The sequence below is a fragment of the Arachis duranensis genome, chromosome 1 (genome assembly GCF_000817695.3).
Source record: "Arachis duranensis cultivar V14167 chromosome 1, aradu.V14167.gnm2.J7QH, whole genome shotgun sequence".
Lineage (NCBI taxonomy): Eukaryota > Viridiplantae > Streptophyta > Magnoliopsida > Fabales > Fabaceae > Arachis > Arachis duranensis.
The window spans coordinates 63,592,043-63,605,711 of NC_029772.3; the positions used below are offsets into that span (position 1 = coordinate 63,592,043).

Sequence of the window (13,669 nt, forward strand, 5' to 3'; positions counted from 1 at the left end):
TCTTGAAATTTTGTGACCAAGAACAATTCTTTCAGGTACCATGAAATGGCACTTTTCCCAGTTCAAAACCAAATTGGTTTCTTGGCATCTTTTCAAGACTAGGGTAAGATGGTACAAGCAAGTATTGAAAGAATCACCAAAAATAGAGAAGTCATCCATAAAGACTTCAATAAATTTTTCTACCATGTCTGAGAATATTGATAGCATGCATCTCTGAAATGTAGCTGGAGCATTACATAATCCGAATGGCATTCTTCTGTATGCAAAGACTCCAAAGGGGCAAGTGAAGGATGTCTTCTCTTGGTCCATAGGGTCAACCACTATTTGGTTGTAGCCAGAATATCCATCAAGAAAATAATAGTAGGCATGGCCAGCTAGCCTTTCAAGCATTTGGTCAATGAAAAGGAGGGGAAAGTGATCCTTTCGTGTGGTATCATTCAGCTTCCTATAGTCAATACACTTTCTCCACCCTGTCACTGTTCTTGTGGGAATGAGCTCATTCTTCTCATTGACAATGACAGTCATGCCACCTTTCTTGGGCATCACTTGCACTGGGCTAACCCATGGCCTGTCAGAGATAGGGTAAATGATCCCAGCTTCACATAGTTTCATCACTTCCTTTTGAACAACCTCCTTCATTATGGGATTCAACCTTCTCTGGGGTTGTACCACTTGTTTAGAATTTTCTTCCAAGAGTATTTTGTGCATGAAGATGGCAGGGCTTATGCCTTTCAAGTCATCAATGGTACACCCCAATGCATCCTTGTGAGTTCTCAATACTACAAGGAGTTTTTCTTCTTCCTCTGCACTTAATGTAGAGTTGATTATCACTGGGAGATTGTCCTTCTCACCAAGGAATGCATATTTAAGATGAGGGGATAGAGGTTTCAATTCTTGTTGTGGTGCTTTTTCTTTCTTAATTTTAATTGGTTCCTTTGGTGCTTGTATTTCTTCCACCTCTTGCTCTTGTATGTCTTGGTCTTCCTCTTGATTCACTTGATGGTTTGCTTCAAATACTTCATCAACCAAGGAATCTACCACATCAATCCTCATGTAACTCTCTTTCTCAGCAGGATATTGCATTGCCTTAAAGACATTTATGGTCATTTGCTCATCATGTACTCTGAAGATCATCTCCCCCTTTTCCATGTCAATGATTGTTCTAGCAGTGGCCAAAAAGGGTCTACCAAGAATAACTGAATTATTCCCTTATTCATCCATATCTAGGACCACAAAATCGGTTGGGAATATAAAATTTCCCACTTTCACCAAGAGATTCTCTACTACTCTATTTGGTATTTTGATGGATCTATCAGCAAGCTGGAGTGACATCCTTGTGGGTTTAAGCTCTTCTATCATCATTTTCTTCATCATGGTAAAAGGCATTAAGTTGATGCTTGCTCCTAGGTCACAAAGTGATTTGTCAATGGCCATGTTCCCAATTGTGCATGGTATGAGGAAGCTACCTAGATCTTTGAGCTTTGGTGGAAGTCCCTTTTTAATGATGGCATTAAGTTGATGCTTGCTCCCAGGTCACAAAGTGATTTATCAATGGCCATGTTTCCAATTGTGCATGGTTTGAGGAAGCTGCCTGGATCTTTGAGCTTTGGTGGAAGTCCCTTTTTAATGATGGCACTACACTCTTGAGTAAGAACCACAGTTTCTTTCTCCTGCCAGCTTCTCTTCTTGGTGATCAATTCTTTAAGAAACTTTGCATATAACGACATTTGCTCCAAAGCTTCGGCCAAAGGAATGTTGATCTCAAGTTTCTTAAAGATTTCCAAAAATTTTGGGAATTGTTGGTCCTTTGTTCCTTTGTGTATCCTGGTGTGGTAGGGTAGCTTGGGTACATAAGCTTTTACTCGTTCATTCCTGTCCTCTTGTTGTGACTTCAATTTCGCCTTGTTATTGGTATTGCCATCTTGAATTTGCACCTTGCTATGTGGCTCCACACTTTTTTTTCTCTTTTTGGACGTTGATGCCACTTCATCCTTTTGCTTGTCTATTGTGTCTTGCTCCTTGGGCTTTGTTGCTTCCATGTTGGAGTCTTCTCCAACCATCTTGCCACTCCTCAACTGTAGAGCTTTACATTCTTCCCTTGGCTTAGGGATTGTATCGCTTGGGATAACATTGGTTGGCCGTTCAACTTGTTTGGCCAACTGTCCCACTTGCCGCTCGAGGTTCCTCATGGTAGCCTCATATCTATCTTGTCCCTTAATCAAGGTTTGATTGGTCTGAGCAATTGATTGTGTGTTTTGGGCAAGTGTTTGTAAGGCTGCCTCAAGACTCGAGATTCTATATTCATGATGGTCAATTGGTGATATGATGGGGGTGATTGTTGTTGCTAGAAGTTATTTGGAGAGATGGGGTGGTAGCTTTGTGAGTTGGATGTTGGTGCGGAGAAGTTATTTTAATGAGTTTGTGGGTTGTTGTGAGGTGGTTGGTATGTATTTTGTGGTTTCTTGTATTGGTTAGTGTTGTTAGAAGAATGATTTTGGTTATTTGTATTGCGGGCATGGTTGGAGTTGTTGTTCTTTTGCCAATGATTTTGATTCTCCCCCTACTTCAAGTTGGGGTGGTTCCTCAAGGATGAGTTGTATGTATCACCATGGAATTCATTTTGAGAAAAATTTGAGGCATTCTGTATGTATTGAACTTGTTCTTCTTGTTGCTCAACATCGCCTCCTTTACCTTGGCCCCATTCAACTGAAGGTTGACTTGTGGTGCTTACTGATGCTAGTTGGAGGCCATCTATTCTTTTTGCCATTATTTCCATTTGCTACTGGATTTATTGGTGCCTTAACTTATTCTGTGCCAATATAGCGTCAACACCTTCAAGCTCCATCACACTTTTCTTTGGGGTTGAGTTGTGATGCCTCTCTGATGAGTAGTAGTATTGATTGTTTGCAACAATCTCAATGAGGTCTTGAGCCTATTCAGCAGTCTTCATCATGTTGAGTGATCCTCCTGATGAGTAATCTAACCCTTTCCTTGCTTCTAAAGTCAAGCCTTCATAGAAATTTTGGAGTTTGACCTAATCACTAAACATGTCAGGTGGACATCTTCTCATTAGTGCCTTATATCTTTCCCAGGCTTCATACAATGATTCCCCTTCCATTTGCCTGAAAGTTTGAACCTCTGTCTTTAACTTAATGATCTTTTTAGGTGGGTAAAACTTGGCTAGAAATCTGCTCACCAGATCATTCCAATTGTTGATACTTTCCTTGGGGAATGACTCTAGCCATTGAGTGGCCTTATCTCTCAAAGAGAATGAAAATATCAACAACTTGTAAATGTCCGGATGCACTCCATTCGTCTTCACCGTATCACATATCCTCAGAAAAATAGACAAGTGTTGATTTGGGTCTTCAATAGGCCCTCTCCACAAGAGCAATTATTTTGTACCAAAGTGATGAGTTGGGGTTTTAACTCGTAGTTATTGGCATGGACATTTGGGGTGACAATGCTGCTCCCACAATGCCTTGGATCAGGAATGGTGTACGAGGCCAACACCCTTCTAGGTGGTCCATTATTGTTGGCAACACCTTCAGGAGTGTTATGCAAGTTGTCCTCCATGACTTGGTCCTCTTCTGATTCTTCCTCACCAATTACCCTCTTTCCTCTTGCTTCTCTTCTTAGTCTTTGGAGGGCTCTCTCATCTTCAAGATTAGAGGTAGTGGATACTTCTCTCCTTGCCTCTGACATGAAACAAACACAAACCAACAACACAACCGAAATACTTTATTTCTATAGTAAAGTTAGAGTTAGTGAAACAAAATATCAAACAATTAGTGGGGTTGACAAAGAAAAGAAAAATGCTCAATCTAAACTACCATTCACTTAATCATTGTTAATCTTTTCCAATCCCCGGTAACGGCGCCAAAAACATGATACGCAAAAGTTAAGTATTAACGCGCAACCGGCAAGTATACCGGATCGTATCAAGTAGTAAAACTCACCGGAGTGAGGTCGATCCCACGGAGATTGGTAGATTAAGTAACTTTAGTTAAATGGTGGTTTAGTTGAGCAAACATGGTTTTGTTTTCATGAGATTTTAATTCTTGAATGTAATTGCAGAAAGTTAAATAACAAGGAATTTAGAGAATGGCAATGAAGATAGAAAATGAAAGTAAATGACTGAAACTTAAAGTGCAAGAAACTTAAATGACATTAAAGATAAATTGCAAGAAAGTAAAAGGGTAGAATTGTGAAGAGCAGAAAAGTAAATTGCAAGTAATTGAAAATAGAATGTAAATTGCAAGAGTGATAAATTGCAAGAAGATAAAAGGGAGTTGGGTAGTGGGTAATCAAAATAACTAAAGAATTATTGGCAAGTGGAGCGCCAACTTTACATTTTCCGGACTGAAATCTAAGTATTTTCCCCAAACCATTGAGAGTTAATTCTTTGGATTCGGGTTCATACTTTGATCATGGTTCCTAGTGATCCATGCATTGGCATAGAACTCTTGAACCATTAAGATTCTGACTTGTTAAATGGGGTTGGTAAGAACTTCCCAACCTCTTCTTTGGATCTCATGTCGGATCTCCAGAGACTCATTTTTCTTGAGCATGAAAGGGACCTCAGGGATCACCTTCTTCTTGGCCACAACTTCATAGAAGTGGTCTTGATGGACCTTTGAGATGAATCTCTCCATCTCCCAGGACTCGGAGGTGGAAGCTTTTGTCTTTCCTTTCCTCTTTCTAGAGGTTTCTCTGGCCTTAGGTGCCATAAATGGTTATGGAAAAATAAAAAGCAATGCTTTTACGACACCAAACTTAAAAGGTTTGCTCGTCCTCGAGCAAAAGAAGAAAGAAAGAAGGGGAAGAAGAAGAAAATAGATGAGATGGAGTGAGAAGTAAATTCGGCCAAGAGGGGGGAAATGTGTTTGTGTTGTGTGAATATGAAGGAGTAGTGAGGGGTTTATATAGGGGTGAGGGGAGGGTTAGGTTTCTAGGGTAGGTGGGGATCCTGTGGGGTCTACAGATCCTGAGGGGTCAAGGATTGCATCCCTGCTCCTATTAGGCGTACAAAATGCCCTTGCTATGCAATCCTGGCGTTTAACACCATACTGCTGCTTGTTTCTGGCGTTAAACGTCAGCTTTTATTCATTTCCTGGTGTTAAACGCTAGGCTGCAACCTGTTTCTGGCGTTTAACGCCAGATTATAGCTTCTTTCTGGCGTTTAACGCCAATCTGGTGCTTGTTTCTGGCGTTTAACACCTAGAATGGTGCCAGACTGGGCGTTAAACACCCATTCTGCTACCCTTAATGGAGTTTAAATGCCAGTAAGTTCCTCCTCCAGGGTGTGCTATTTTTAATGCTATTTTTTATTTTTCTTGAATTTTTGTAATTGTTTTTGTGACTCCACATGATCATCAACCTAAAAAAAAAGAAAAATACATAGATAAATAAAATTGGGTTGCCTCCTAATAAGCGCTTCTTTAATGTCAATAGCTTGACAGTGAGCTCTCATGGAGCCTCACAGATATTCAGAGCATTATTGGGACCTCCTAACACCAAACTTAGAGTTTGAATGTGGGGATTCAACACCAAACTTAGAGTTTGGTTGTGGCCTCCCAACACCAAACTTAGAGTTTGACTGTGGGGGCTTTGATTGACTCTGCAGTGAGAGAAGCTTTTCTTGTTTCCTCTCCATGGTTACAGAGAGAGATCCTTGAGTTTTAAACACAAGGTAGTCCTCATTCAGTTAAAGAACCAACTCTCCTCTGTCCATATCAATCACAGCTTTTGCTGTGGCTAGGAAGGGTCTTCCAAGGATGATGGATTCATCCTCATCCTTCCCAGTGTCTAGGATTATGAAATCAGCAGGGATGTAAAGGCCTTTGACCTTTACTAGCACGTCCTCTACTTGTCCATAAGCCTTTTTCATGGATTTGTCTGCCATCTCTAATGAGAATGTGGTAGCCTCTACCTCAAAGATTCCCAGTTTCTCCATTATAGAGAGTGGCATTAAATTTATGCCTGACCCCAGGTCACACAGAGCCTTCTCAAAGGTCATGGTGCCTATGGTACAGGGAATTAGGAATTTACCAGGATCCTGTTTCTTTTGAGGTAAAGTGTGATGAACCCAGGTATTCAGTTTATTAATAAGCAATGGAGGCTCATCCTCCCAAGTCTCATTACCAAATAGCTTGGCATTCAGCTTCATGATTGTTCCTAAATACTGGGCAACTTGTCCTTCAATAATGTCTTCATCTTCTTCAGAAGATGAATAGTCATCAGAGCTCATGAATGGTAAAAGGAGGTTCAATGGAATCTCTATGGTCTCTAGGTGAGCCTCAGATTCCTTAGGTTCCTCAGTTGGGAACTCCTTGTTGTTCAGAGGACGTCCCAGGAGGTCCTCCTCACTGGGATTTACGTCCTCATCCTCCTCTGTGCATTTGGCCACACCAAGCAAGGTTGATAAACCACTATTTTATGGTTTATATTGTGTTTAATTGAGTGATTTTTTTATCAAATTCTTGCCCACTTATTCATATGATCTACATGATTTTACAATTCCTTCCTAGTTTAGTTCTATGGTTGAACACTTGCTTCCTAGAGATCTTTTAATTACGTATTTTAATTCCCCTTTATACCATTCGATGCCATGATTCGTGCGATTAAGTGTTTCAGGATTCATAGGGCAGGAATGGCTTAGAGAATGGTGAGGAAGCTTGCAAGAATGGAAGGAGCACAAGAAATAAAGGAGACAACTAGCGAACAGTGACGCGCATGCATGGCTGACGCGTGCGTGTGATTTGGACAAAATCACAGCGACGCGTATGCTTGCCTGACGCGTACGCATAGATTGGAGTTTGCGCAAACGATGTGAGCACGTGCCTGACGCGCACGTGTGGAGAGGAAAATCGTCAAACGACGCGTACACGTGACTGACGCGTACGCGTGACATGCGCGATCTGTAGAAAATTCAGGAAACGCTGGAGATGATTTTGGGCCGCGTTTTGATCCAGATTTTGGCCCAGAAACACAGCTTAAAGTCAGGGAACATACAGAGACTCAAGATATCAGATCATACACACAATTTTAGGTTTAGATGTAGTTTTTAGAGAGAGAGGTTCTCTCCTCTCTCTTAGATTTCAGGATTAGGATTCTTTTTAAAGGATTTAGGATTTCTTCTTCTGAATTTCCAGGTTTAATGTTCCTTTTATTTTCCCAATTTGACTTATGAACTTTTTCATGTTGGATTTGATTTCTTTTATTAATATTTGAGGTATTTCAGACATACTTGGACTTTAGGTGTTAAATTGATTTATCCACTTGACTTACCTTCATAGTTAGAGGTTGACTTAATGGGAGTAAAAATATAATTCTCATCACCATTGATAAGGATAACTAGGATAGGACTTCTAATTTTCATACTTTGCCAAGAGTTTTCTTAGCTATTGATTTATAAATTCCTGCAATTTTTTTCTCTTGTTCAAACCTTTCAAAAACCCAAAAATACTGTTTTTCATAACCAATAATAAATCATACTTCCCTGCAATCCCTTGAGAAGACGACCCGAGATTTGAATACTTCGGTTTATAAATTTTATTGGGTTTGTTACTTGTGACAACCAAATGTTTTGTACGAAAGAATTTTCTATTGGTTTAGAAACTATACTTACAACGCGATTATATTTTTGTGAAATTATTTACCGATAGAAAATTAGATCGTCAATGGTTAAGGCCTTGCACTCTCTTTTTGGGTTCTCGTCTGTATTGCTTGGGAGAGTACTAGGAGGAGTTTCAGTGACTCTTTTACTCAGCTGGCCCACTTATGCCTCCAAATTCCTAATGGAGGACATAGTTTCATTCATGAAACTTAGAGTGGCCTTAGATAGATCAGAGACTATGTTTGCTAAGTTAGAGGGACTCTACTCAGAATTCTTTATCTGTTGCTGAGAGGATGATGGAAAACGCTTGCTATTGCTAAACCTGTTTCTTCCACCATTATTAAAGCCTTGTTGAGGCTTTTGTTGATCATTCCATGAGAAATTTGGATGATTTCTCCATGAGGGATTATAGGTGTTTCCATAGGCTTCACCCATGTAATTCACCTAAACTATTACAGGGTTCTCAGGATCATAGGCTTCTTCTTCAGAAGATGCCTCTTTATACCGTTGGATGCATTTTGCAATCCATTCAGACTCTGAGAAATCATATTGACTAGTTGAGTCAAAATTTTGTTCTGAGCCAATATGGCATTCAGAGCATCAATTTCAAGAACTCCCTTCCTCTGAGGCATCCCATTATTCACAGGATTCCTTTCAGAAGTGTATATGAACTAGTTATTTGCAACCATGTCAATGAGTTCTTGAGCTTCTGCAGGAATTTTCTTCAGGTGAATAGATCCACCTGCAGAATGGTCCAATGACATCTTAGATAATTCAGACAGACCATCATAGAATATATCCAGGATGGTCCATTCTGAAAGCATGTCAGAAGGACACTTTTTGGTCAGTTGCTTATATCTCTCCCAAGCTTCATAGAGGGATTCACCTTCTTTCTATCTAAAGGTTTGAACATCCACTCTAAGCTTACTCAACTTTTGAGGAGGAAAGAACTTGGCTAAGAAAGCCGTGACCAGCTTATCCCAAGAGTTCAGGCTGTCTTTAGGTTAAGAGTCCAACCATACTCTAGCTCTGTCTCTTACAGTAAAAGGGAAAAGCATAAGCCTGTAGACCTCGGGATCAACCCCATTGGTCTTAACAGTATCACAGATCTGCAAGAATTCAGTTAAGAATTGAAAAGGATCTTCTGATGGAAGTTCATAAAACTTGCAATTCTGTTGCATCAGAGAAACTAATTGAGGCTTTAGCTCAAAATTGTTTGCTCCAATGGCAGGGATTGAGATGCTTCTTCAATGTAAGTTGGAATTTGGTGCAGTAAAGTCACCAAGCATCTTCCTTGCATTGTTGTTGGGTTTGGCTGCCATATCCTTTTCTTGTTCGAAAATTTTAGTTAGGTCCTCTTTAGAGTACTGTGCTTTAGCTACTCTTAGCTTCCTCTTCAAGGTCCTTTCAGGTTCAGGGTCAGCTTCAACAAGAATGCCTTTTTCTTTGTTCCTGCTCATATGAAAGAGAAGAAAAACAAAGAAAGTATGGAATCCTCTATGTCACAGTATAGAGATTCCTTTATGTGAGTACAATGAATGAGAATGAGGAAAGAAAGAGAAAAATTTGAACACAGAGGAGAAGAGAGGGTTCGAATTTTTAGATGAAGAGAAGTGTTAGTAACTGAATAAATAAAGGGAAGGAGATGAGAGAGAAAGGATTTCGAAAATTGTTTTTGTAAAAAAGGTTAGTGATTTCGAAAATTAAGAGAAGAAATAAAATTAAAAATAGAATTTGAAACAATTAGTTAATTAAAAGAGATTATTGAAAAAGAGGAAGGTGATTTTCAAAAATTAGAGAGAGAAAAGTAGTTACGTGGTTTTGAAAAAGATAAGAAACAAACAAAAAGTCAATTAGTTAGTTGAAAAAGATTTAAAAATAAATTTTGGAAAGAAAAGAAGTTAGAAAAGATTTTGAAATTGATGTTAAAAAAGATATGATTTGAGAAAGATATTTTGAAAAGATATGATTGAAAAAGATATTTTGAAAAAGATTTGATTTTTAAAATTGATTACTTGACTAACAAGAAACTAAAAGATATGATTCTAGAAATTAAAGATTGAACCTTTCTTAACAAGAAAGTAACAAACTTCAAATTTTTGAATCAATCACATTAATTGTTAGTAAAGTTTTTGAAAATCATAAAATAAAATTAAGAAAAATATTTTAAAAATTAATTTTTTTAAAATTTTCGAAAATAAATAAAAAAATGAAAAAGATTTGATTTTTGAAAAAGATTTTGAAAAGATACGATTTTTTGAAATTGAAATCTTGACTTGACTAACAAGAAACAAAAAATTTTTGACTAAGTCAACCCAAAGATTTCGAAATTTATGAGTAAAATAAGGAAAATATATTTTTTTTGATTTTTTGAATTTTTAATGATGAGAGAGAAAAACAACTAAAATGACTCAAAACATGAAAATTTTGGATCAAAACCAATGATGCATGCAAGAACACTATGAATGCAAGATGAACACCAAGAACACTTTGAAGATCATGATGAACATCAAGAACTTATTTTTGAAAAATTTTCAAGAAAAGAAAAACATGCAAGACACCAAACTTAGAACTTTTTAATGTTTAGACTCTAAGAATTCAAAAATGCATATGAAAAACAACAAAAGACACAAAACTAGAAAATATGAAGATCAAACAAGAAGACTTGTCAAGAACAACTTGAAGATCATGAAGAATGCAATGCATGAATTTTTCGAAAAAAATGCACAAATTTTAAAAACATGCAATTGACACCAAACTTAAAATTTGACTCAAGACTCAAACAAAAAACACAAAATATTTTTTATTTTTATGATTTTAAATTTTTTTTTGTATTTTTTCGAAAATTATTTTTTTGAAAGACAAAAACAAAGAAAAAAATTTTTTGAAAAATTTTTGAAAACTTTTTGGAAAACAAAATAAGAAGAAAATTACCTAATCTGAGCAACAAGATGAACCGTCAGTTGTCCAAACTTGAACAATCCCCGGCAACGGCGCCAAAAACTTGGTGCACGAAATTGTGATCTCAATGGTGCCAACAACTTGGTACGCACAATTGTAATATCACTCTTTTTCACAACTTCGCACAACTAACCAGCAAGTGCACTTGGTTGTCCAAGTAATAAACCTTACGTGAGTAAGGGTCGATCCCACGGAGATTGTCGGCTTGAAGCAAGCTATGGTCACCTTGTAAATCTCAGTCAGTCGGATTCAAATGGTTATGGAGTTTGAATTTCAGATAAGTGTATGGAGATACATTATCTCTCTTGAATCTTTACTTTCCTACTGGCTTCATCCAGTCCTTCATACTCCTTTCTATGGCAAGCTGTATGTACGGCGACACTGTTGTCAATGGATACTTTCCATCCTCTCAGTGAAAACGGCCCTCTACAGTCTCCCGCATGGCTAATCAGCTGTTGGTTCTCGATCATGTAAGAATAGGATTTACTATCCTTTTGCGTCTGTCACCACGCCCTACAGTTGCGAGTTTGAAGCTCGTCACAGTCATCCCATCCCAAATCCTACTCAGAATACCACAGACAAGGTTTAGACTTTTTGGATCTTAAGAATGCTGTCAATGGATTCTAGCTTATACCACGAAGACTCTGATCTCACGGAATGGGAGGCTCGGTTGTCAGGCGAGGCAACTATGCGTCGTGGGTCAGGAATCCAAGAGATACACATTCTAGCTTTCACAGGAAAAACAGAAGTGTTTGAAGTGCGAATGAATATCTTAGAATAAGATTAAGCATGAATTGAATAGAAAACAGTAGTAATTGCTTTAATACTTGAGGAACAGCAGAGTTCCACACCCTTAATCTATGGTATGCAGAAACTCCACCGTTGAAAATACATAAGTGATGAAGGTCCAGGCATGGGCGTGAGGCCAGCCCCCTAAGCGTGATCAAAGGATCAAAAGATAATCCCCTGATCCAGAGATCAAAATACAATAGTAAAAAGTTCTATTTATACTAAACTAGTTACTAGGGTTACAGAAATGAGTAAATGATGCAGAAATCCACTTCCGGGCCCACTTGGTGTGTGCTTGGGCTGAGCTTTGAAGCTTTCCAAAGAAATTGAGAGCGTGCCAATTGGACTTCTGTAGCTTCAAAAATTCCATTTCGAGTGCAGGGAGGTCAGAATCCAACAGCATCACCAGTCCTTTGTCAGCCTCTAAATCAGATTTTTGCTCAGGTCCCTCAATTTCAGCTAGAAAATATCTGAAATCATAGAAAAACACGTAAACTCATAGTAAATTATAGAAATGTGAATTTTGCTTAAAAACTAATAAAAATATACAAAAAACTAACTAAACCATACTAAAAACTATATGAAAACAATGCCAAAAGCGTATAAATTATCTGCTCATCAACGCGCCAGGTGCGCGCACGTGTGAGTGGGGTCGGGCGTGGGGCTCAGTGCTGGCTCAATGCTCGCATGAGTCTCTGGATTTTTGTACCAGGAGCTGCGAAGGCTATCGACGCGTACGCGTCTAGCACGCTCATGCGTGGATACCCTTTTTTTATTTAGAAGCTTAAAAACAAAATTTAACACTTTCCTAACCTATAAACATTCTAAAGCAACTAAAATTCAAATTTAACACAAAAATCCTTAAGTTCTTAAAAAAATTCAAAGACAAAACAAACAAAACTTGCACATCAAGTAACCTACTTTAACAATAATCTAAACTAATAAAAACACACTACAACAACCTATCAATCAAAACAAAATGTATAAGAGTATAGAAAGGAAGAAAACTACCTATAACGGCAACTCAAATCACTTTTTAAGTATATATACAAGAGAATGGAAAGAGTTTACCATGGTGGGGTGTCTCCCACCTAGCACTTTTATTTATTGTCCTTAAGTTAGGCTTATGGGGAGCTCCTCTCAAGGTGGCTTGTGCTTAAATTCTTCTTGGAACTCCCACGCATGCTTGGTTCTCCATTGTGCCCCAAGATTTCTCATGAGTTGCACCAAGTCTTGATGGAGTTCTTCACAAGCTTGGGGCTCCCAAAGTCGATCTTCTTCTTGTAATATGGGATCCCACACTTTATTTGCATACCCGTCTTGAAGTTGATCATTATTAATCCTTCCGGGTGGCAAACAAGATGAGTTCTCGATGAAGTGCCAAATAATCCTCCTAGACCCATCTAGTTGGGCACTATTCCAACCTTTACATTTTACCCTTGATGTATCAACCGTAATAAGCCTTGATTTACAATGCCAACCACAAAACATCTTTCTTTTACGCTTCATCCCACAAAGTGCTCTTAGTTGACCATCCGTTTCAAGTAGGCCATATTCAAGTGGGACAATAAAACTAATAGAAATGAATTTTACCCACTCAAATGTAGGAATAGATGGCAACCTAGGTAAAGAAGCTTCCAGGGTTCTAGACAAAGCATATCCAACTCCCGTCCTTCTTTTTCTAAGGGCTTCCACGTCTTCACGACACCTCAATTTCACAAGTAACATTTGATGCTTAACCTTCATTGCCATGGTAGCTCAATTCTTGCTCTATCTCGTCGAATTCTTCATGCGGAAATGCCTTGGAGGTTATGCATATTCCTCCTTAGTATCAAATTCAATCTTCTTGGAGGGGTTTTCTTCAATTCTAGGTTCCCATGGAGATTCCGCATCTCCTAGGTCTTCAACCACTTCTTTCATTTCTTCAATAATAGTAGCTTCCTCCAATTGTTCCAACACAATGTATCATTCCTCATTTTCTACCGGAGTTTCTAGTCTCTCCTTCATGCTATGCTCTTCAATTGATCCTCCACATGTGACCATGGGAGTGCTTCGAGTGTCCAAGCATCGGAAGGCTAATCGACTTACTACCTCGGTCAAGGTAGCCACAAATTGTTGCACATCCCTTTTCATCTCATCTTGCCCCTGAAGAAGAACACCAAAGGTTTCATCCATTAGAGATTGGAGTGGATAAGAGGGTTCATTGTTTTGGAGAAAGGGTTCATGATAGGAAGGTAGTTCTTCTTGGTAAGGGTGTTGTGGTGTATAATGAGGTGGTTCTTGGGAGTATTGATATTGTGG

The 13,669-nt window shown here is 38.5% G+C and overlaps 1 non-coding gene across 1 annotated transcript; it reads left to right on the top strand.

The window, feature by feature from the left end:
• The first annotated feature begins 8,436 nt into the window (after positions 1 to 8,436).
• LOC127743188 (small nucleolar RNA R71) lies at positions 8,437 to 8,544 on the top strand. Its single transcript, XR_008004545.1, has one exon. It is a non-coding gene; the product is annotated as a small nucleolar RNA R71 (small nucleolar RNA).
• Positions 8,545 to 13,669: the final 5,125 nt, after the last annotated feature.